This window comes from Homarus americanus, unplaced genomic scaffold (genome assembly GCF_018991925.1).
Source record: "Homarus americanus isolate GMGI-L3 unplaced genomic scaffold, GMGI_Hamer_2.0 scaffold14072, whole genome shotgun sequence".
NCBI lineage: Eukaryota > Metazoa > Arthropoda > Malacostraca > Decapoda > Nephropidae > Homarus > Homarus americanus.
In genome coordinates, this window is record NW_024754528.1 from 2,518,452 (window position 1) to 2,543,836 (window position 25,385).

Below are 25,385 nucleotides of genomic sequence, written 5' to 3' on the forward strand. Positions count from 1 at the left end.
TGTATATTTATATTTTCAGCCTTCTGGCTGCCAAGCTCTTTCAATAAACCGTTAATTATTATTATTATTATTTATTATTACACACACACACACACACACACACACACTACAATACCCTCCTCGTATCACCAACCTCCAGCCACAGGGAAGCGTAAGTGTTCTTAAACAGGAACTAGTGTCGTCGAACATTGCCGGCCAACATAACCTCACCGTCATCAACAGTGGTCTTTAGTAATACTGCATCGAATGTGTAATGATAAAATGACTGGAAAAAAAAGTAAAATTTGTGCCACGTGAAGTTACACAAATAAAGACAATGAAGATTGGTTCATTTATGGATTAACATACGACATTCATTATACGACGTATATTTCTCCCGCAAAAACAACTCTTTCCTTGAGTGCAAAATCCAGTCAAATTTATTCATGACAAATAATCTCTCTTTTCATGCGCTCTGACTCACTAGAACTGGTACAATATGCAACACAGTGAAGCGTGGATTATTAAATACATTATACTCCATGACATGTTAGTATTGTAATTCTAACATCCAGGGCTGTATGCTATAATATTGTCAACTCAAGGGAAATCTCACCAAGCTCTCCCTGTGTCGAGGAAACATTACATCAAACACAAGAGGAGAAGGACTTGTACCATGGGAGCACCTCACTAATGTGTTGTGCTCCCCCTCACCATTGATTTGTGACCACACCTACAAGCTGGACACAACCCTCACTTGTGACCACACCTACAAGCTGGACACAACCCTCACTTGTGACCACACCTACATGCTGGGCACATCCTCATTTGCAGTGGGATTCAAAAAACTACACCATGACAAACTTTATTATAACTTTATCCATAACTTCTTCAATGAAGCTTAAATTTATGTTCAGAGCCAACCCTACTTTACAGGTGAAAAGTTACCAACCGTTTATGTAAGCCATTAGTGTTCCAGCTGGAATACTGCTGACTGGAGGTTCTGTTCGAGCATTTCACCTCTTCGTTTCGTTGCAGAAAAATTTTATCAAAAGAATCAACGATAATGAATATACCCAAAAATCCAGCATTGCAACATTCATGGTGATTATCTTATCGCTTTTCACAATTCTATAAGAAATTTCCACAGGTACCATCATCATATCTAACAAAGCCAAAATTGTGACTTTCTTATGACTTTTTTTTCGGCCACCTGTCCTTATGAAATTCTATATTACAGAACCACTTTATACTAAACATTCATTTATACTCCGACCAACAATTTGTAGAACTTCCTGCCACCAGAGAACCTTCCTTATGTCATACATCTCTCGGTAAAAAAAAAAAATCCTCCTTCAAATATATCCGGTCTCAGGCTAAGCTACACTAAGTTGAAGAGATTTGACAGATATCTAATACAGTTCACGATGTATTCATATAGGTTTGGCTCTTCATCATCTGTATTTGATCCTCCCACAAAAAAACTTTCTTCAAAAAAGAATCTCAATAGGAGCAAAAAATTTCCAAGTCATGTCATAAAATTTCTAAAGTTTTTCGTTCAGTTGGAAAGGAATGAGGAAGATGATGTTTATAATGTGTGTTCCTTCCCTCCCTCCATTGTTGACTCCGCCAGGGCAAGGAGAGTTGTCAGAATAATGTTGGAGTGAGGGATTGTGATGGAGGCTGGAGTGGCGGATGGTGATGGACTGGAGTGGAGAGTGGTGGTGTGGATGATGCTGAAGGAGGTTGGAGTGTGTGTGTGTGTATTTGTTTTGAAATTTCTCGGAAAATCCTTTCTTTATCCTTAACACCTCCTATCGATGACTTTTCCTGACCTGTTACCTCTACACATCTGAGATACCTGGAGAGACAGATAATTTAAAGGGGTGAACCAGGTAGGAGAGGCAGCAAACGTATACAATAATATCAACAGACTCATCATACTACTTTACCAATATTATTAAAAACTTTCCAACAACATCAGTAGAGTTAGACCTTAAATAACATCTCTAAAACTATTATTATCTTATGGAGAAAGTGTTTAAGATAAAGGAGCCAGTCATAAATATTTATTGTCTTGTTATTAAGCCATTTTCTTCTCCCTGAACCATTTACTGAAACTTTATTGCCTCAGGAATCGTCAAGATCTTCCCATAAAATTTTGATGGGGTTTTAGCCTCGAGGGGCGGAGGTATTCCCGTGCGGCGTCGTCCTTGAGGCAACAGTGGTAGAAAGAGTTGGTGTTAATTATCAGTAAATGTAAATGACTGTTAATTGGTATATTTGCATAATTTGAGTTTTGAGAGACTCCTGCTTACGATTATTACTCCATGTTTAAAGCAGCAACCAAACGTTAGGGATTTTTTTGGTGTGTGTAATATTCGTAAGTGTAAATGTTGAAAGTGCAATAACCATAAGAGGGTCTTCCTCTCGTCTTACCAATATCACCTTCGACATCTCCATAAAAAGTTTCATTCCGACTTTCGTTTAAATCCAAAATTGGACAAAATTTATTCATGAGAAACCATCTTCTTTATACACATAGATCCTGCGAGATGACGCAATACACAGCTCAATGGACAGTGTTTTGTTTTGTGTTTTAAAGCAGCGGCCCACTAGCCGGCGACACAATAGGAAATACTAATAAAAAACGTGTTAGGTAAGCCTTTATCTCTGTCATAACAAACTTAACCTAAAAAAAATAAAAATTCAACCCTGGTCAGGTAGGGTAAGGTAAGAAAAACAAATAATTAATTAATATTTCAGTGTTACACTCGTCTGCCTCATTGTGTCGCCGTCTGCGGAATTAATATCAATATTAAATAATCTATATTCGAGTTAGTTTACTAGTCTCATGGGTTGATAATTACTCTCATGTAGTTAACACCAAAAAACAAATGCACTCGATCCTTTCTCGTTTTTGAAGTTGTTCTTGATGGTGACTCGAGGAAGATCTATTTTGATACTGTTAAAATTACGTTATAACACTGATCCTTAGTCCGCCATCTGTCATGTACTGTACATTTACCTACCGAATGGCTCAGGGGGACACGAGGGCGAGAGCTCAGTACTAAAAACCAACGAAAAATAAACTCAGGACCTGGAAACATTGTTGTGGTTGTTATCATGTTATTACTGCACCTCAACAGTAGAAGTCTTTAATATAAACAAAGTCTCTGTTGACCATTAAATATGATGGATATTACAGGTGTCATAATACATCTGCCTGGAATAGAATGGGTCGCCCACACACAATAATAATATTCCCTTTATCACTATTATATACGAGTATATGTAGTTCCCCGCCTCCTGCTGTCTCGAGATGTCAGGAAGACGATCACCCGAGGCCCATAAAAAAGGATAGAACATAGTCTCGCTCCTAGGAACTATATGCGGGAAAAATATAGTAGTGGTTATTATGTTATAGAAACACATGAGGCAGGAACAAGTGATATGGAGACCAAGCCTTAACTTGTCCAGCTCCTCACGTCTGGCTCTATCATGAGAACATACCCATACATCGGCCCATTTAAGGTAGATATAAGAAATAACTTTATGAAACACAAATAATAATAATATCGAATGCTAATGGGGATGATCGTAATAAGTGAGAATTAATAACGCTGAGAAATAAAAATTGATGAATATGGATTGATGATCACGATGATAATTATGAATGTTAATGCAGACAAATATTGCGTATTTTGTGACATAGCCCCAAAATAGTGGGTCACGTGTCCCAGACGAGGTGTGTGCAGAGATTTCTTCGTATTTTCTCAGTTTTAGAAATTCTGTGTCGGCTACGGTAGTTCTTTGACATTTTAATACGATATCTTAAAGTGGAGTTATATTAACGTGCGGACAACTACTAAAGCCGGAGATTAAGTGAAACACTCAGCTGAATGGTGATGAGGTAAAGGCAGCGAGCTAGCCCGTCCCAAAGCTTCGTGGATGTAGGTCGCTCGGCTCTCTCTGGGAAGAGCTAATCATCTACTTGATCAATCCTATAAATAGTATTATCCCCTTCCAAGGCTAACTAGAGCTGTAGGCACTGGGTAGTGACTACTACTACTACTACTACTTGTTTTTTTTTTTTTAAGACGTGGCCTCCAGCCTCCCCCAATAGCCACACCTCCGCCACCATTTAATTGCCTTAATATTAAATATCCTAATACATAAGTAGCTATCCTATCTGTGTTGAATTAGTTGAGCCGCAGATCTCTGCGGCAATAAGTGACTGTAGCCTCATAGTCAATATCTGCAGCAGTTGTCGGAATTGGGGTAGAAGCTCTCGTTCCCCTGAGGCAGAGCAAAGCCGACCGAAGGAGAGAGAAAGACAGTCGACATCTCATCCAGGCTGTAACATAACTTCTGGGCTGCTGCTTCTGTTCGGAGATCACCTCCGCGAGTCTGGCGTAGAAACATCTTGCACTTGGTCCCATCCCACCAGAGGTTGTGAACACTAGAGGAGTGAAGCTGCCTTGATCAACGTTTTGAATTCTCTCCCCATATACCCTTCTCTTGTCGTTCTCGTTCCTCCTATGTGCAGCATCGAGAGCTAGGTTACGGTGACATGCAGCCATGGGATAAAAAATCCTGATGTCGAAGAAAGCTCGCTGTCCCAGCGTCCAGAATCCTCGAGCACTGACGTTCACACGGGCTTCGTTAGATGTGTTTGAAGTCCTGTGTTGGAAAATCTCACCATCCAATGGAAGGAGGGTCGGTTCTACCATGACATCCCGGCAGATTTCCTTCAACATATTTGCTGTGAGGTCCCTTACCTCGTCATGCCTCATGCATATGAAGCCCCCTTTCTTGCACACCATGGCGTGATCGCCATCATAGGAAGAGCCACACACGCATTGGGAGGGCAAACCTTCAACTGGCCGACCATACCTTAGAGCAATGGCATCTGTAAGTTCTTGTTTATTAAGACTGAAACCATTTGCCCTTATCGGTAACGTAGTCAACCAGTTCGAAACGCCCACCTCCTGCGCTATAGCTACTTTTTTTTCAAATTTTCTGGTACCTGCAGCAACAGTTGCTGCAACTTATCATTTTGGCAGTGCTGTCGATCTGTCATAATGGACCTACGAATCTTATTTACTTCACTGGTATCCACCTCCCCTGTTGCATTCTGGGCTATTATGTGGTCCGTGAGGGCTGCCGTGAGCTTAAGTGAATTTTGATGTTCGGTGGCAGCAATCTCCTCTGGATTGGTTAGTCCCATCCCTCCCAGTCTTGATGGAAGTGCAAGAAGTCCTCTTTCTGCTGGGGTTAAGTCAGGGTGTTTCACTAATTTAGGAATGAAATTGACACTGATAGCTTCTTCCAGAGGGTGGAGGAGGGGTTCGATATCAGGGATAGTACGCATCAGGTAGTTCCAACGATGCTTGACTCCATGGGTGAATGCAGCAAAGGCCGCATGTGGCTCTGTGTAAGCAGTCTCAGACAGAGCTTGGATTTCACTAACCCACTCATTCACCTTTCCCGCTACGTACTCGGTCTTGAAGTCCGTAGTGCCAATTACTGCGCCTAGATGTCTTTGGCCGTCCTTAGTTATTTTGACCTCACTTCCGCCAAAAACCTCCATTGCCCGTTCATAATGTTCTGGCTTCACGATGAGGAAGGACTTGGTGGCGTTTGGGTGGTACCCTATTTGTGGACCTCACGATGTTACCAAGTCCCACCACTTTTTGAAGCCCTCCACTTTTCCTGCTCCTGTAAGGTCATCAGCATACGCCACTTGTTTGACCCCAGTTGTTTCAAATTTTATTTCTTGTTGGAGCACTGATAGGCCAATTGCATACATTGCCATTGCAACAGGGTCCCCCTGTGTTGTTCCCTTGGTTGACTGTAAGATGGTATCACCTCTTGGAGCCTTGTTGTTTACAATATAGAGGTCTGATGGATTCTACTACTACTACTACTACTACTGCTAATAATAATAATAATAATAATAATAATAATAATAATAATGTTAATAATAATAATAATAATAACAATAATATTCATAATAATAACAATAATATTCATAATAATAAAAAATCAATACCCAGAATCACTGTAAGACCAACATTAACATTTGTTATCAGTTGGTACATTCAGTAACTCGACAGACGTATGACATCACCATTATTTTGCGCCAATCTGAAAACTAAACAACCTTAACACTCCACACACTATGTTGACATGAACTTTTTGTTCGGACTCTGTATACTTAACATGTACAGCAAAAGTGTGTAAATATTTACTGCAGCTTAACTTCATGTTTACCGGCGATGTGTTTTGTTTTTGTTTTTCGCTATTAAACACACACAGTTGCGTCACACACCATGCAGCGTTCCTTCACACACACACAACACACCTTTACACAGCTCTACGTCACACACTACACAGCTCTACGTCACACACTACAAAGCGCTACGTCACACACTACACAGCGATACGTCACACACTACACAGCACTACGTCACTCACAGGGTTGTATTACGGAACGTGTTGAATAAGGCCGCGTGAGCTGTGGGAGTACTGCCGTGAGCCGTGTGTGCTGTAGGAGTACTGCCGTGAGCCGTGTGCTGTAGGAGTACTGCCGTGAGCTGTGTGTGCTGTAGGAGTACTGCCGTGAGCCGTATGCTGTAGGAGTACTGCCGTGAGCCGTGTGCTGTGGGAGTCCTGTCGTGAACCGTGTGCTGTGGGGTACTGCCGTGAGCTGTGTGTGCTGCCTGCCGTGAGCCGCTGTGGAGTACTGCCGTGTGTGCTGTGGGAGTCCTGTCGTGAACCGTGTGCTGTGGGAGTCTGCCGTGAGCTGTGTGTGCTGTGGGAGTACTGCCGTGAGCCGTGTGCTGTAGGAGTACTGCCGTGAGCCGTGTGCTGTGGGAGTACTGCCGTGAGGCGTGTGTGTGGAGTCCTGCCGTGAGCTATGTGTGCTGTGGGAGCCGTGACCGTGTACTGTAGGAGTACTGCCGTGAGCTGTGCTGTGGAGAGTACTGCTGTGAGCCGTGTGCTGTAGAGTCTGCCGTGAGCCGTGTGCTGTGGGAGTACTGCCGTGTGAGCTGTGTGTGTGCTGTGGAGTACTGCCGTGAGCCGTGTGCTGTAGGAGTACTGCCGTGAGCCGTGTGAGTCTGTCGTGAACCGTGCTGTAGAATTACTGCTGTGAGCTGTGTGTGCTGTGGGTCCTGCGTGAGCTGTGTGTGCTGTGGAGACTGCCGTGAGCCGTGTGCTGGGGGTGCCATGAATGGTGTGCTGTGGGGTACTGCCATGAGCTGTGTGTGCTGTGGGAGTCTTGCCATGAATCGTGTGCTGTGAGAACTCCTGCCGCAGGCCGTGTGCTATGGGAATCTTGCCATGAACCGTGTGCTGTGAGAGTGCTGTAGAGAGTACTGCCGTGAGCCGTGTGCTGTAGGAGTACTGCCGTGAGCCGTGTGCTGTGGGAGTCCTGCCGTGAACCGTGTGCTGTGGGAGTCCTGCCGTGAACCGTGTGCTATGGGAGTCCTGCCGTGAACCGTGTACTGTGGGAGTCCTGCCGTGAACCGTGTACTGTGTGAGTACTGTCGTGAGCCGTGTGCTGTGGGAGTACTGTCGTGAACCGTGTACTGTGTGAGTACTGTCGTGAACCGTGTGCTGTGGGAGTACTGTCGTGCGTCGTGTGAGTGCTGGCGTGTCATACCAGTGTTGTGTTTTTTAATTATTAAATAGTTAAGTCTACCCTTATACGTTGTTACTACCAACCCTATTATATTCCATTGGAAATAGCATAACACCTGACCTGTAGGGTGCCTGTTTCTGTCTCCTGCCGTCCATCAGGTCTTGGCAGTATGAGTCTCTTGTTCTCTCTGATGTGGTCGAGCCGTGAGAGCCACCCACCTACCCTATAGCAATTTGTGAACCAATACAATCTACCCGAATATTGACACGAGTGATTAAGTAGGAGTTGGTGTGAGTGTGTGTGTGTGTGTGTGTGTGTGTGTGTGTGTGTGTTTGTGTGCGCGCGCAGTATAACACAGTATGTTACAAGATGAGATATGTGTTACTTTATGAGATAAGAAAAAATAACGAATAAAGTAGACTTAGTTCGTTAATCGAGGAGAGAGAGAGAGAGAGAGGGGGGGGGGTATTAAAGTAAAAAGCAAAGAAGAAAATCTCCATCAAGTCTGATATCTTCTTGAAATTCTACCTCGTGTGAAATAACAGCACGTAAGAGAAGTATAACACAGTGCTCCCTTATATGTCAAGACTCATTTGTGTGTCTTAAATCTGCCCTTTACGTGCCATCCTCTCTGGTTATTGTCGGGGTCTGCTCTTTCATCTCCGTTGTCTAGAATGAGATAAGTATTGGGATGACTTTCCTGAAGATGAAGAAGCAGACACGTGTAGTTCAATAGTTCTGTTGTGCGTTAATTCGTTGTCTTGTACCCAACTCAAGTGTAATGGGCGACAGTAATTTATTAATACAACCACCATTTACCAGGGATCTCTCTCTCTCTCTCTCTCTCTCTCTCTCTCTCTCTCTCTCTCTCTCTCTCTCTCTCTCTCTCTTCATAGAACATTGATATGCGTTCCCCCACACACTGGCGTTTTTCCTGACAGTCCATGAACGAGACATGTTTCTTTATTACTCAAGATGACCTGTAGTTTACGCTCTCTCTCTCTCTCTCTCTCTCTCTCTCTCTCTCTCTCTCTTACGATACACGGAGCCCACACCCCTCACGTTACCGTTACAAGTTGCCCACTCGTCACACTTCCCTTACACTGTGCCTCCCGCCTTCACTTACTGCCCTCAGTCGTTACACTTAACCCACCTATGCTGTGAGGCCCTTCGTATCAGCTAGGAACATGGGTCATTTCTATCAATATTATACAGTACGTTAAAGAAAATTTATAGACTTTATCTCATAGATTATGGAAAAATAAGATTATAATTATAAATTTGTGAAATGATTTCTAAAGAGGTGCACAACAGAGAAATGACAAGCGTAGACCTAGTGTCCTATGGCTGGCTACCAACACTTAACCCTTCTCGATGTTTTCCGCTGCTTAACGTCATAGTGTGAGGAGGTATTTGTGTAGTTTATGATCTCTCCTCTGTGTGTGTGTGTGTTTATTTAATAATAATAATTAACGGTTTATTGAGAAAGTTCTGTAGCCCGAACGCTGAAAACATACATTAGGCAAAAATTACTGATTACATACAAAGACAGGGTAGGTGGGTCGTTTAACAAAAGCTGTTATTACTAAAGGAGAAGGAACATGAATTGAACATACAAATTATTATAGTTTGCAGTTGATGGCCCGGGCTGGTCTCTTGCCATACTCTGTGAGGACACGTAGGCCACGTGGTGTAGTGACTCGTCCATAGATGTTGACGTGAAGGACCTCCATGGTCATGGAGACACCAAAAGGTGATGTGGTGTTCACGTGGTGCAGTAACTCGTCCTCGAGTGTTAATATGAGGGACCTCTTGTGGTCATGGAGACACCGGGTGGTGTGAAGTGGTGTCACAGTGCCTCACTCTCTGCTTGGTGGTGTTGTGTTATCTCATAGTCAGGTGTAAAACCGACCCACTGTTGTTACCAGGGTGGAGTGATTAACACCACTTGGTCAGAAGATAGTGGTTGGTTCCCAGGGGTGCTTATCTCACGGGTGGGTCGCGGCTCTCGCTGGTACTTGTCTAGTGCTGATTTCACTGGCTTAAACACTGTTCATCACTGTTCAACACTGATCCCACTTCTTTCCGAAACGAAATTGTCAATTTTGATTATGTTTATATCCCGGTGGTGAGGATGGGTTGGGGAGAGGGACTTGAGGAATGGGGCCGAACACAGCCAAGGGAGGCCGCTGCGCAGAAGTAGCAGTGCCTGATAGGTCTTGACCCTCCGGTGGTCAAGGATGTAGTGTGTGTGTGTGTGTGTGTGTGTGTGTGTGTGTGTGTGGTTGAGTAAGGTCGATGGAATTTTGGCTGACTGTACATATTATCTTCTCATTCCCAACACAAGTCTCACAGGTTCACTTTATCAAGACTTGAGGTGAAACAAACTTTCGTACGACTCAGAATAAGAAATTCGAGTGTGGTAAGTGGACAACAAACTCTGTAAATTCTCGTTAAGGCTCAGGTCGCTCCCAAGTTAGAGTTTCAAACTAAGACAATGAGAATTCTCTGTCAGCAAAAAGTATTTTAGTTCCCATTAAAATAAAACAAGTTAATAATGATCACATCCAGAAAATTAAACTATTAAATGAATGTTATTATTATCATCTACTTAATAATGCCGGGTGCTCAGAGTGGTTCTAACAGCACGTTGCAAATACATAATAAGAATCTAACAACGAAAGATTCAGAAGTGGATTACACTAATTTTATCTTGCTCCCAAAATGGTTTACGAAATATTGGAATGAACCCGTATGTGTGTGTATCTGTTTCTGTGTTTCCTTACCATCACCAAAAATGCAATGTGTAACATATTTTTCCGTAATTGCACCAATCAGAGCAAACGTCATGGGTGAACTATTTTGTATACACAGTAAACACTAAATTAAGAGGTCAAGGTCAAGATCATGATCATCGAAAGTTAAAAAAATCACAATGTCGAAATGTTCACAGCAAAACAACATAACGGTTACAAAATAATATTGACTAAGACTTTCAATTCTAAACTTCCCTTCCTTTAAAGAGACGCTGATGAAGGTCGAGGGATTTGAAAGGGAGAATGTTTATTGCTGGTCGCTGTGACATTTTCTGACAAATGTTTCCCTGAACTAAGATGAACGAGGGAAGGAAAATGCACTGTTTATGTCATGTACTCATTCCATTAACCTAAACATTAACCAAATCTAATTAACCAAACTTTACTTAATCTTACTGTGCTTAATCTTTCAGTACCCCACAAAAAAGTACGTTGTTTACAGTAATATAATACATATCTCATGAACTACACCTTCTCGTTAGTGAAATGAGAGAAAGATGAGTTAGTTACGAAGGTACAAAAAGTCACGCCAACATTCCGCTGCTGCAGAAGGAAGGTTCGACACGCCACACCCACCCTGGTCACGCGAGGCTCTCGCATGTTCCTAGTGACCGAGTTTTATGATCTACCAATTTAACATCAATATATGACACATTAATCTGTTAAATAAATGTTTGGAGCATTTTTTAAGCTTTTAACATATTTAACGAAACAATTATAAACACAAAGATGAGAGTTTAAACCAATTACTGCATCTTACAGTTCAACCCCCACAGAAAGTATCCCTCTTCGTTTATCAACAAGGTAATTTGTATTCCTATGTTTTGTCAAGTACACTTCGCTCTCCCGGTAACGTTAAAGGAAGGAGAAGGAATATGAAAATAATTGCATTAACAAAACAATAACAACAACATGTTTACAGTGACTGGCTTAAGCTGCCATCTGCGTGTTTACAATTATTTCATTAAAAATGTAAACAACTTTTGGGGTTTTCTGAAATATCAAAGAAATAATTTTTATGAAAAATCAGTTTTCATATCTTTGAAAGAAGTAAAACATTTACTATTGTTTTATTCCCTAAAGTAAATCGTTCGTTTATTGTAGCTATAATAATTATGCAAATTAAGTCAATAAGTTATGGCACGAGGGACAGAGCCTAAAACCGCCCGAGCTAGGAGTTTGTTTTCTCACCACAACTGACAAACTCTCATAATTGTCCTCTATTGTACTGCTCGTAAAATATACCTATAATTTGCCTTAATAAACCTGTCCACAGGCCGCTTTCTGTACTGAGTCTCCACCACTGCCAAAGCATCTTTTATAAACGATGGTGAATTAAATTTTCTTTTGTTCTTGAATTTGTAATAGAGAGAGAGAGAGAGAGAGAGAGAGAGAGAGAGAGAGAGAGAGAGAGAGAGCTCGTTTGTGTCTGTGAGTGATCTTTATAACATTCTTCTCCAATACCTTTCCTAACTACCCCAGACTCGCCTCACTACCTCCACTCCTTCCTCACTACCTCCAGATTCTCTTCCCTACCTCCAGACTCTCCTCAATCCTTTCTCACTACCGCCAAACTCTCCTCACCACCTCCAGTCCCGCCTCCACTCCTTCCTCACTACCTCCAGTCCTTCCTCACTACCTCCAGTCCTTCCTAACTACCCCAGACTCGCCTCACTACCTCCACTCCTTCCTCACTACCTCCAGTCTTTCCTCACTACCTCCAGTCTTTCCTCGCTACCTCCAGTCCTTCCCCACTGCCTCCAGACTCTCTTTACGACTCCCACTCCTTCCTCACTACTCCCACTCCTTCCTCACGACCATCACTCTCCTCATTACCATCTCCTAGGACCTGGTTCCTCCTCACAGCCTACAAGAAGGTTCCTCGATCATGTTAACTCTCAATAAAATATAATAAAATCATCCACACTCCACCCACATCCACTCCAGTTTTATTTAACAATTTATACAAAAATATATATATATATATTCTTAGCAAAAGTTTATTTATCTCTTCAGTATACTTTTTCTCAACTGTAAGAGTCAAGATAAGAGGCAGCGTACGTAGTTTTGTTTTCTCTTTCTTTAAGTATAATATAGTAGTTGAGATTACCATTATCTTTACTGTTTCATTTGTCATGAGCAATCCTCTCTCTCTCTCTCTCTCTCTCTCTCTCTCTCTCTCTCTCTCTCTCTCTCTATTGCTCCTCTTTCTCTCATCTATAGGTAGTGGAGTATGGTTGTGAACATCACATTGACTAAAACACTTGACACTCTCCCACGATATTTTTACTCTCTGTTCTTCTCACAGAGGAACCTCCCCCCCCTCCCTCAGATGGCGCCCTACACGTGTGGTAAGCGACAGGCCGTAGTAACTTTACTTCATCGACCATAAAAGTTGGGTGGGAGAGCTACAGGTGCAAAGTTTGTGGTTGTTTCTAAGATAAATGGTGTGGTGGAGGCTATAGTGCTTCTGGGTTTGTTGTTATAAGGCGATTTCTGGTCGACGGTTTCCAATGGTCTATCACCAAGCCCGTTAGCCAGTTTGGGTCAGTAAATGTAATATTCGATGAAGCCTGAGTCAACTGTGGTGTATTCTGTCTCTGTCAACACCAACCACCGTCCATTGTGGCGTATCATGGCTCTGTCAACACCACCCACTGTCCACTGTGGTGTATTCTGGCTCTGTCAACACTAACTACTCTCCATTCTGTCAACAACACGAACAAAAATCCATCATCAATATTCCTAAACTGTCTATAAGTCAGTTTTAATGAGATTTCCCTGACATTTAAACCTCCAATAGCTATGTCTTTTTAAATGTATTCCTCCTATTAACACCTTTATACTTCCCTTACATCAAGAAGCTGAGTGACAAGGACCGTGTCCACGAGAGCTGTTGCCACAAACTATGTATGAAGCCAGGGTAAATGTACCCTGCCTGGTCTTGCCTACCTCACCTTGCTGACTAAAGCTGAGGTTCCCGTGAGCACCACCTCTCACCTGCTCGTCAATTCCCTGCTTGTTTTTAAAACTTGTGTATATTGAAGAAATAGAATTATACTGGACGGAAATTAATATGGTCGACATCCTAACTAGTCAGAAATAAACTTAAAACTAGCGAAAAATAATGTCAAGGGGAAATGCTCGGAGGTGGGTAACGCTATATAAATTAATGTGACATTATGTAGAAAAAAAACCTTCGAGTCGACAAATACAAAAAAAAATTAATATACTGCATATGTTTTGGTAGACAGGTCTGGTGATGTACTGAAGGCTTTGTTAACATGATGGATATTTGACGTGTGTGAACGGTATACGTAATTCAATAAAGTAGAAGTAGTTAAGGGTGAGAGGCAATATAAAAAACGTTAAAAGAGGCGATCTGTTTTTTCATCTTTATTTTTTATTATATTTGTATTTATTATTATTATTATTATTATTATTATTATTATTATTATTATTATTATTATTATTATTATTATTATTATTATTATTATTTTTTTTTTTTTTTTTTTGGGGGGGCAGCAGCCGGGGGTTGATCCTGGGAGGGAAACACGCGTGTTTTGGCTCTGGTAATGGCACCTTGCGATAAGAGGATGAGAACACAGCGGACTGATGGTCTTAGAGCATTTTATCTCACAACTTGCACACAATCTCTCGTTAATATGTTCTACAATATCTTCCAAGGGAGGAGTGTGACCTGTGCGTTTTGCTGTCATTTTGATGAAATTTATCCATAGATGTTCGTGTCATATTTCCAGATTTTAAGGGTGAGAGTGCGTATAGGATGGACTGATCTCACTGCACTGAGCCGTACCTATGGGCGTTATGTGGGAACTATCGACTGAACTAACTGATGGTACATTAGGGGTAGCCCGGATACACGCAACTGAATGTTACTAAAAGTCTTACGTACATGAAGAGACAGTGGCCGGCATCACATTCAACCACGTTCACTTCCGCTGATATAAAGGGAGGATATAAAACAAAGGCAAGACAATGTGTTTACCTCTCAGTATATATCGTGTAAATCTATTTCATTTTATATAAAGTTTAACCTAAATGAAGAAGAATTACTCAAAGCAATCATATTCTGTCGTAGGTCACAACCTTGTTTATCCTTACCTTAACTACCTATCACATTAATACTAAATATAGCACCACTATTAATCATCTGTATTAGACAATAATGATACAAGGTGATCCTAAATGGCTCTTACTCGAGTGGAGGACGACTTAGAGCGACCACTGGCAGAAAATCATAACATTGATAAGACCTGGAATTGTGGGAAGTATTTGACCCTTTAGTGGGAACTGAGCTGTTAAAGGAGAACCCAAGATAACAAGATAGACTAGTGTATCAAGGACGTCTGCTGCAGGTATGACCCCGAGATTACTGAGGTGACTTATGTAGGTAAGGGCGGAGCAAGATCAAAGGATACACTGATATATCATGGGAAGACTGACTGCGGCAGACATGAATCCCAGACTGTTGTGAAATCCTGAGTAAGTGGACCCGTCTCTAGGAATACATCTATTTAATTTAATGCCTTAACCTGACGACCGCTATAATAAATATACATAAATCAGTAACCCCAAAAAACACGATAAGATTTAAAGGGCAATAATTTCCTCCCATAAAAAAACAAACCTGACTCTTACAAATTTTTATAACCCTATAATTTAAGTCTATTGAAAAGCTTCCATATTTGGTTTCCTTCAGAATTCTATATACAAACCATTTCCTAACACGAAAGAAACAATAAGGGGACGCCAAACTAGGAAAACATTATTTTTCTTCACATTTAAGGAACAGTAGTGAATGCATCTATCACTTTCTAATATAATAAGACATCCTGATGAAGACGGATTTACTTCTACCAGTTACCTTCATCAACTGTGTAAAGTACTCAAGAAATCCTCGCGCCTCTATCACCTCCACCATAAAGTGAACTAATATATCATCCTCACGACACATTCATATATCATTACACACGATAAATTTCAAGGCTCTTTGCATCCATCAACATATCTTCATCCTGACAGATTCCAGGAACGTGCTAGTGAACGGCTTTCATATAATACCCAACGACCACGAGGACCTGGAACTGTCCCCGTTGGATCCCGGCAGATCACATGCGCTGAAAATCCCATTATCATCATCGTCGACGAGCTTCAACATCGTGATCAAAACAGCGACGTTAGTGGTTGGTGATTATTAACGTTGTTGGTTATTGGACTCTACATATACAGCGTGGAATTGATTGAAATTAAAGCTATAATCTAAATTGTTCTATATCATTATTTTGAGACATACTTTTGTTCTATTACAAATCCGTTCATGGTATTCGGCAGAGGTGATTTTATAAAGATTAATGAAGGTCTATACGCGATATATACCTGTGAATAAACGTAGGTGACAAATGATTTTACCTTTTTTATTCATATTCATGACACTTTCATTATTTTTTTTTTACCCTTTTCAAGTTATAAAAAATACTCTGTTTACATAAATTCCCTAATGTAAGTTTTTCTTTGTACCAATTAGTCAACATAAATGAATTCGGAGAACGTGCAAAATATTTAGTTTCCTTCCCACGCCTAAACTCATTAACTATGTCAAAATTAAAAATGCACTTAAAAGAATATTCAACAAGTTTAAAACTGTCTCTCTTGTATATAAAATGTCTGTATGTCTATAATTTTCAGCACATATACAGTACTTACTAATAAGGGAGAGGGTATTAATAAGAAGTTGTTGGGAAATAACAAAGATATATTTTCTGAGGAGGGAAAAATAATTAAAAAAAATAAAATCTTGATGAATTTGCAACAAATTCCTCCCACATTTTACTCAGTACATGGTTGATATCAGGACAAAGAACTCGGTTAACGTTCACTGACTCAAGTCTGAATGACAGTCACGGGAACATTACTGCTGTACAATGGCTGGTGAAGGTTTTTGGCTACCAAATAAAACTGTAAATAGGCCACTCACAGTTCACAGCAGTTAAGAGTACAGATAAAGTTAATAAAATTAAGGAAAACCAGAGAGAGAGAGAGAGAGAGAGAAATCTAAATATTTCTAATCCACATCTGACAACCATAATGACTCGGAGGTACAATACACTAAACAGACCAACAATTGGTCGCCTCAACATCAGTCTTAAGGAACATCGGAGGAGCATCAACCCTTCATTGACAACTTTAACCCTACGACACAAAATTCTGGGCCCCGGTTAATGTGACTGTGTGTGTGTGTGAAGGTTGTAGAATAAAAGGCGTTGGTCACTTGACATATCTACCCACACTCTGGTATACGTACACAAAGTTTGCCCTCAGAGTGGAGTATATTTTGTAACTTCTCGGTTTAGATTAAGTACTACATAAATGAAGTTATTGGATGGGATTAGATTCGGTAGATAATGTGGATGTTGAATGTGGATGAATTGGTTTTATTTTACAGTTGTTCTTAGGTAAAGGTTCATACATTGAGTGACAGGTTTGGGGTAAAACGTGCAGTTTTTTTTTATTTCATTCAATTTATTATTTTACAGTAAATAATGTTACTTTTTTTTTTTTAGTTTTTAATTATTAATCTCTATGTGTTTATTTTTACTCTGGTCATGACATTTAAGAATTTGTAGATGTGTCCATTAAATACGAAAAACCTGGAAACATTTCATTCTCCATTTGAATGTGTCAGTTAGTGTGCCAGATATTTACTCAATATTTCCCAAACTGTTGAGTAATAATAAGTACTACTGTTGGTCTTTGCACTACAGCCAAATACTTTGATCACTGTAATAACTAAACGAGGAGTCAGTTGGGTCACCATACACGGCAACACTTCGCTCATGTGTTAAGTTTCTCGGGACGTCTTGTAATTTTCTTCACATTTACTAACATTCTGACGGACGATCTGAGAGTGCGTCCAGAATTCGGTTGATATGGGTAAGAAATTATAAAGAGTGTTAGTGTGTTAGTGAAAAAGAGAGAAGTCCTATCCTTTGTGAGTATTGAAGTAGTTTATGAAGATAATTCAGCGTTACCAAATAGAGATTTTACCTTTGAGGCAAACAGAAAACGGTATTCAGGCGCGGACTGGAACTAAGTTGGCTATACCTACAAGTACTAAAAGGAAGGGGTGAGGGCAGTGTTATGCAAATGTTCTCAGGCCGGCACAGTGCTGACTCACAGCAATGCCCCAATCGCCCTCGCCCGTCTGTCCCAGGGGAAAAGCCTCCCCGAAGGCCAAGTCTACCACAACGCCCCCCCCCCCAGTCTTCCGGGCCACACCCCCCTGTGTACCCTCTGTCTCTCTGTCTCCAGCAACGCCTTCTACAACAACACCTGCCTCTGCCTGGCCTCACCTGGCTACAACACAGCAGTCCCGGCCGTCTCCTAACTCAACTACTACTGGGCCTCCTCCCTGTCTCTACTCTGAGGCTGTCAGGCCTTGTGCTCCCACCGGTGCCCCCCCACAGTGACATGACACAGATCATATCCCTCTTCCAAGAATTTACCAACCGTATTGAACAACTCTTCGCTACACTCTGTACCACCATCTCCCACCTACTCCTGCCCTCTGTTGCCACCCAGTCACTCCTCTCTTCTGGTTTGACACAAGCTGGTAGTCTCCCTGTGAGCCCCCCCTGCTCACGGCCTACTCCACCGCCGGCGGCCTTCACTACTGGTGTAGTGCCTACCGGGCCTGCCCTGGTGTGTCCTGCTGCCCCCATGCGAAGTCCTGCCCCATCTTCACGACACTTGGTGCCTCAACCTGTCCTCCACCCACCGCAAGCCGCGCCCACTCCTGTGTCTGAGCTGTCTTCACCAGGGCTACCTGTACCCCACCGGCATGTCGACGCACACACCATCACAATTACACTAAAAGGTGTGTCCCTCAATGTTGTCAATGCCTATGTGCCTCCCTCCACCCCTACTGTACCTGCCCCACCACACCATATCACCTCCTCCACACCCCACTGTACTTCGCCACGCCTAGTACATTGGCATCCCTGAGCCTGGCCGCACTGTTTGTAAACTTTTTGTTAACCGACTCTCACACCCTCTTTCACCACATCCTCATTTGCCCTATGACCTCCTCCTACGGGTCCCCAGCCGTTACCAACACCTCTTCCCTCCCTGACCAGATATCCCTCCTCTTAGTGACAGGCCTGGCACTTGACATTATTAGGGACCTGCCACACTTTGCCCTAAACAGATAAATTGTACCGGGAATTTCCCCCCTCCCCTCCCCCCCACACACTCATCATTCTGTCACTTTATGTAACTTGCTGACAAAACCCATGACCCTTCAGGCCTTTACGCCCTTAATGCATGAGTCATAAAGGCAAGCATGAACTCCGCATGCTTCCCAGTTGGGCACTGTAAACGCTTCTGCGCTTCACCTTGCACAGGATGTAAGGGGGTGCCCAATAAACTAGCCCCCTCGTGGGCAATCTGTAAATCTGTCAGTCAATCGGTGACTCAGATACGATGGTCACTTGACTAATTTGAATCTGGGTCCTAAAGGCATGACAGCCCGTTAAGTACAGTGAGGATACAATAGACTGCATTATAAACTTCCCGTATGTGAAGAGATAGTGTGGCTTACTCTGCACTTAACTGCCTTCATTTCCACAACATTAACAGCTTGGTGGACTGAGAGTGCTCCAGGACCAAACCAACGACTCTTAGGATAGGAGGTGAGTGCTGTATCTACTTGGCCGTAGCGTCCCTATTGTGTCCACTGAGAGCGAGTGTTGACACGGCCAGCTGCACTAACCTCTACTCCTACAACAAACATCCGCTAATTGATGACACAGACAACCAGCCACTTGACAGCCTGGCACATGATGACAACATATGCTAACTCATCCCACTCAAATGTTTATTGCCTCTGTGTGTGTGTGTGTGTGTGTGTGTGTGTGTGTGTGTGTGTGTGTGTGTGTGTGTGTGTGTGTGTGTGTGTGTGCGTGCGTGTGTGTGTGTGTGTGTGTGTGTGTGTGTGTGTGTGTGTGTGTGTGCGTGCGTGCGTGTGTGTGTGTGTGTGTTGTGATAATAGCCTCTCCTGTGTTTATCTCTGAGCGTGTTTATTAATAAATAAATCCACACATGAGTCCCTATAATTAGATAAACGTTTCAACATGGATAGCTTACTGAAAATCTCTGACTGACAGCACAAGTTGCAGTGTGTATGAGACTCTTGCTCTCCTAATATTCACCGTCACGAAGATTCAGAACTGAACCGAATATTTTCGTTACTCAGTCTTCTTAATGTCCACAAAACCTTACAAGCTCAACACATGGAAAATATAATAAGAACACGCACTTGATATAACACAAATTTAATACAACTTCCCCAGACTTAAAAAACTGAATAAAGAAAACATTTAATCTCAGTAAGTTGAATAAAGTTTTTTATTAAAAGTTTATTAATTCAGGACATTTACCATCGCCTCATCATGTGTCATTACCTGTGGCCTTAATTCACTGACTTACCAAACGAGGGCCATTGGAAGTAAAATCTGCTTAAATTCAATAAACGAGGAATTAATTATACGCAGCTTTAATATTGAAAACCAAAGAAGCTTTTCAGATCAATAGAATATCCGAGTCTCCGTAGGTGACACAAATAACATATCTATCAACGGGAGTTTATTACCCACGTTAAAAGTCATACATAATTACGAGTACATAGTAGGTTAGGTTAGGTTAGGTTAGGTTTCCTTCACACCTTTGTCTTATGCACCCACCACCACGTCACTAAATGCCTTGGATACATTTTATAGTATTATAGGTTTGTGTGAACAGATGAATAATACATAAAAATAAACAGACAAATATATAGAAGTATTGAATAAATATATAAACTGTAGATAAATAACGCAGGTATCGGCTTTAACAACAAGAACTATGGAGGCCGGTAAGCCAGTTAGTACGTTAGTGTTTCCCTCAAGTCTAGCCCTAGAGAGGTGTCCTTGGCGATGGAAAATTCCCTCTTTATAATGACACTTCCTGTTCCTCAATGATCGTCTGTTATCGTGTTCGTGGTGACTATTGTGTTTACTGAGCGGCTGAATCAAGTCTATTTACAGATGACGTTGATCACTTTAAAAGTCTCATTTGTGGTAATTCTGAAATGAAGTGTCAACAAAATTAAGGAAAAACGGTAAATTTGGCCCATGCTTAATTAACGCTAGACAAAATTTAATTATTTTGTCTTTTAATGTTCAGTATTTTAAATTTTAGCTGAGGCAGAAAAATCATAATTTTTGTGTGAGTCACTGAGGTCACCACAGGCGAGAGGTGAGTCATTCATTCTAGTTGAGTTACAGGTAATGAGTCAAGATAAATATTGTGAGTAATGAATTAATAATGAATTTCTGCTAAAGAGTCGCCGATGGTGACTGTGGTTGTTAGAAGTTAATAGTGAGGTTCAATAGACAGATAATATTTGAACAAAATTATCACTTACATTAAAACTTAAGACTAAATTAAGCACACAACACCTGAGAGAGACTTGGTTATGACCAGGTAAAGTACAAAGGTCTTAACAGTATTATCACAAACTATAAATGAATAGTTCTAAGGTGCTGATGTCCATTTAAATTATACAAACATAAAAAAAACAAAATGGTCATGAATATATGCAAAACCGAATAAAGTCAGAGAATTGTACACCAAACCTAGATGAGAAAGAAAGAGAGAGAGAGAGAGTGAATATTTGAGAGGATTTTCGCATCTAAGAGGATTCCACATCAATATAACACAGAATCGTTGCAAATCATGGGCTTGATATAAACAAAGGGGATGAAATGTAATCCAATACCAACTTACACATCAGGACCAAAGACCAAAGAACACCTACATTATACAGAGATTATCTTTGGAGGAGAGATTTATTTTACTTTTAGTTAGAAGAAGAGTTTCAATATATTAGCGACACAGATCTAACATTAGCGACATAGCGACAACTGATAGAGATTGTTGTATCATCTGAAGTCAGTTTATTAGTGTAGTAGTTGGGGTCAAGTGTCACTTAATTTTTCAGCCAAGACTCTGCATAAGGCACGTCAACCAAGCAAGACACGGTGAACTGTACCAGATACATTAAGAATGAAGAAGAAAATGAGCAGGAGAGAGAGAGAGAGAGAGAGAGAGAGAGAGAGAGAGAGAGGAGAGGGGGGGTAACTTTTCTGTTATTTCCTTTGAGTTCTTTTTCATTACTGGTCTCTGTTCTCCCTCACACAAGCCATACAGTTACCTGGCTGTGAGAATAAGTAAAGGACAAAGACTCAGGACGGGGAGAGGAAGAGACTAAATATTCTAAAGAATTGTGGCAATGAAACTGTGTGAGAGGGAGTGAGGATCAGAGTGGGGGAGTTAGAGTTGAGAGGGATGACGACCAGCAGCGGGACGGGGGGGTTGGGAAGGATTCTATGTGTTGATGGAATGACCGCGTAGATTGCTCCCTGGAATATAAATGAGGAGATGAGAAGGAGACGGAACAGGTGGAGGGGTGATTGAGGAATAGACAGAGCAGGTACAGGAGTGGAGGAGGGAAAATGTAAAAGGTGAGGGGTGGAGCAGAGAGGAAGTGGAGACGGAGCAGATATAGGGGTGATAAAGTGACAGAACAAGTATAGAAGAGGAGAGGAGGGGGGGGGATGTCGAAGGGGAGGTGGTGTGGTTATAGAAGGGAGGTGGAAGGCAGAGTAAAGGTAGAGACAAGAGTATTGAAGGTGTTGACAGGTTAATGAACACAGTGAGAGGATCGACAGGACAGTAAAGAAAGACGCAAGTGTAGTAAAAAAAAAATCTTATCATGAACCTTGAACCTTGAACCTTGCTTTTCTTTTACCTTCATCTGTTATATATTATTTAACGAATAGAACTCAATTCGCTATAATGGAGCCAGGATTATCACTAACACCAGAGTAAATAAAAAAATATCTAGTTTTTTAATTTTTTTGGATAAGGATTAATTTTGATATTAAAAAAACCGATAATATATAACGCTCTAATCCTTTAAATAATGTCCAGACTCCGCCTTCAAAAAATAGGTTAACTTCAATTACAGACAAAGACTGGCGGTAACTAATAATACTAAAAAAAAGTTATCAACAACTCTAAAGTAAAATATATAAGATATTCAGTAACCAATCAGCAGTAAAGGCGACGAGAGCCGGGGGAGGAACACCACAACAATAACACACACAGGGCGACATATTTCTGCCAACCAACAATAACCCGGAGACATTTGTAATATAATATTGTGATATTATTCAGTGTCGTGGATTCCCAAGTTTATATTATACCTTTACACACACTCTCAGGAGTCACTGTGCCTTCAATATACAAGGTGAAGAGTCGTGTTTTGCCGCCAGAGTCAGTGAGATGCAGAGGTGTAGGAAATGTTGTTATGAGAAAGACCTGTTCACCATAATGGAAACGTTGAATATTGTCGCTTCTGGCGTTGCAATAATGTGGTGTGGGGGATAGTGTGTGCCCCCCCCCCCAACACACACCCACGCACACACACACAAAGTTAACTACTGATAAAGATAACAGGATGCATTCAGATAATTTGATGTGCCTCTAAATATCAGTCTGTCTCTCACGCCACACACACTCACTGGATTAATACAGTACTTTCTGAGAAGAAACACATCGTTCATTACGAAATGTTACGTGTGTGTGTCTCTTAAATATATTATCTTAGCAAAAAATAAAGTCAGGCTAAACAAGACATATTTCTCAAGTGATGGCTAAGTGATGCAGCAACTTTGTAAAAACTGAGATTGTTCGAAATGAGTATTATTATGAAAGCTGGTACACGTCACAGCCTAAAAACAACCGTGAAAACAACACCTGTCTTTTAAGAGTTTGTCCTTAAAAGTGTGTTTTGATCCAGAAGTCTTGTGTGCGTGGGAAGCATGCAGGAGGCCATTACTTGAAGATGAACACAACCTTTATAAAAACAAAAATATCAATATAATAAGTGGTAGTAACGAGTCTTCATGTTGTTCATCTTAGCTCTCTTCATCAACGTCTATTTATCCTTTAAAGTAATTTACTAACAGAATTGCAAGAAAATTGCTGTTCTGTTTCCTGCAAAGTTTGCAGAGATGAGAAAAGTTTGGAATCCAGAAAATGCCTCTCGTCGAACAAAAAATGGGAACTAAGGAGAATATAAGGGGGGACGTGTAGTCTAACACCAACAGGTGTATGGCGATTACACCAAAGGTTATTTAATCAGAACATAAGATACTGTACAAACCAGCTATTCCTTAACAGTGTTTTATCTTTAAAAGATTAGTACTAAATGTACTGACACACCATAAGTGATCGGCTTTAGTACAGGTCAACAACAGTATTAAGGAGAGTTATCATGATGTAATTAATGGTATATAACAACAGTAGAGAAAATGTTACCAGTAGGAATGATAATGATGTTACAGATAATTATAAACACTAAAATTATAATGAATAACGGCATCGTCGTAATGCTCATTATCATACCACCAATTTGGTTGTTACCTCCGGCAAGTGTGGTAGTTGTCACTATAGCGACGAAAGAACAGTGTTAACGAATCTCTCATCGGATGAATGAACGAGGAATTTGTGTTTTACCAATATAATGTAATGACAATTAAATAATCAATGAAAACCTCAAATAAAGGCAAGTTAGAGGAAACAAATGTTGATATACTGTGTATATATATAATGAAGGAACAACGATGAGACGGTCAGGGAAACTTGTATACTTTTTTCCTTAATTTTTTGAGGCGATTACGTGACGTCTGGCAGCCAGGTAAGGGAGATGAAATTAGTTGCAAACATTCAACTTATACACAGGAAACAGCAACATTTAATGGCCAGTAACTACAGCTGTTGGGTCATAATGTACCAACATTCAGTTGAGTGAAGGTCATTCTACAAATCACCTGCAGATTTCTCGCGCCGAGAAACACATCAACGAGTATTACACAACTTTGTGTAAATTGTGTTGAGAAAGTTGTCAAGGTGGTGAATGACCTGCCTGGCGTGTGTTGATGTAAGAGGAATTTCTTTGTTTCGCTCCTTCTCCCTCTCATTCACGTTCTTCTCTTTCCTCGGTGTTTTTGTTCCGTCTCTGCGGTACAAGCAGCTCTGCGTGTCAGTTCCTCACTACATTACTTTAACAATAGTTGCTTCAGGGTGAAAGGATTTAAATTTTTTGTGGTACCTGATTGTTAACAACACAAACTACGCTCTCCTCGCGTCAAATATTCTTGGAAGCGTCTTTACCAACTTTTTCTCTTGTAAGCAACACTTCTGTGCCCTGTCCTTGCTTTAAATCGTATTTAAATCATATAGTTAGTTCTTTTTCTTTTATTATTATTATTTTTTCTTATGGAGTAAACAAAGTTGTGGTGTGAGTCACTGCCTCTATCACTGCCATTACCACAGGAAGACAGTGGTTGTGTCTAGCAAGACTCCCTTCAACATTAGTACCCTCGTGCCTGAGTCTAAGGAAGTGAGGCAGTGCTCGAGTTCTGGTCATGTTCGGCTGAGCCTCTTGATATCCTGCACGACAAAACTTTGAGTTTGTCATAAAAAATGGTATCTTTTTATCATTAGTGGTTCTAAATTTATTAATAGCCAAAGTTGTCCAGATCTTTTTGGAACACCCTGTACATTGAATTATTTTGTTTTGTTTTATAAATGATAGGGTAGAACGTTTCGTGAAAAAATCATATTTTAATGTTAGATATTGAATATTAATATATCAACACCAACCTTGTTCATGTTCAAACACATCACAATAACTTCAGACTGACGGGTAAATAATGCAACATCACCCGCTCATAAATAATTAATGTCACCCCCATAGTTTCCATGGCTGTCGGGAAGTGAAGAGTTGAAGTAATCTGGTTTTGTATTTTAATCAA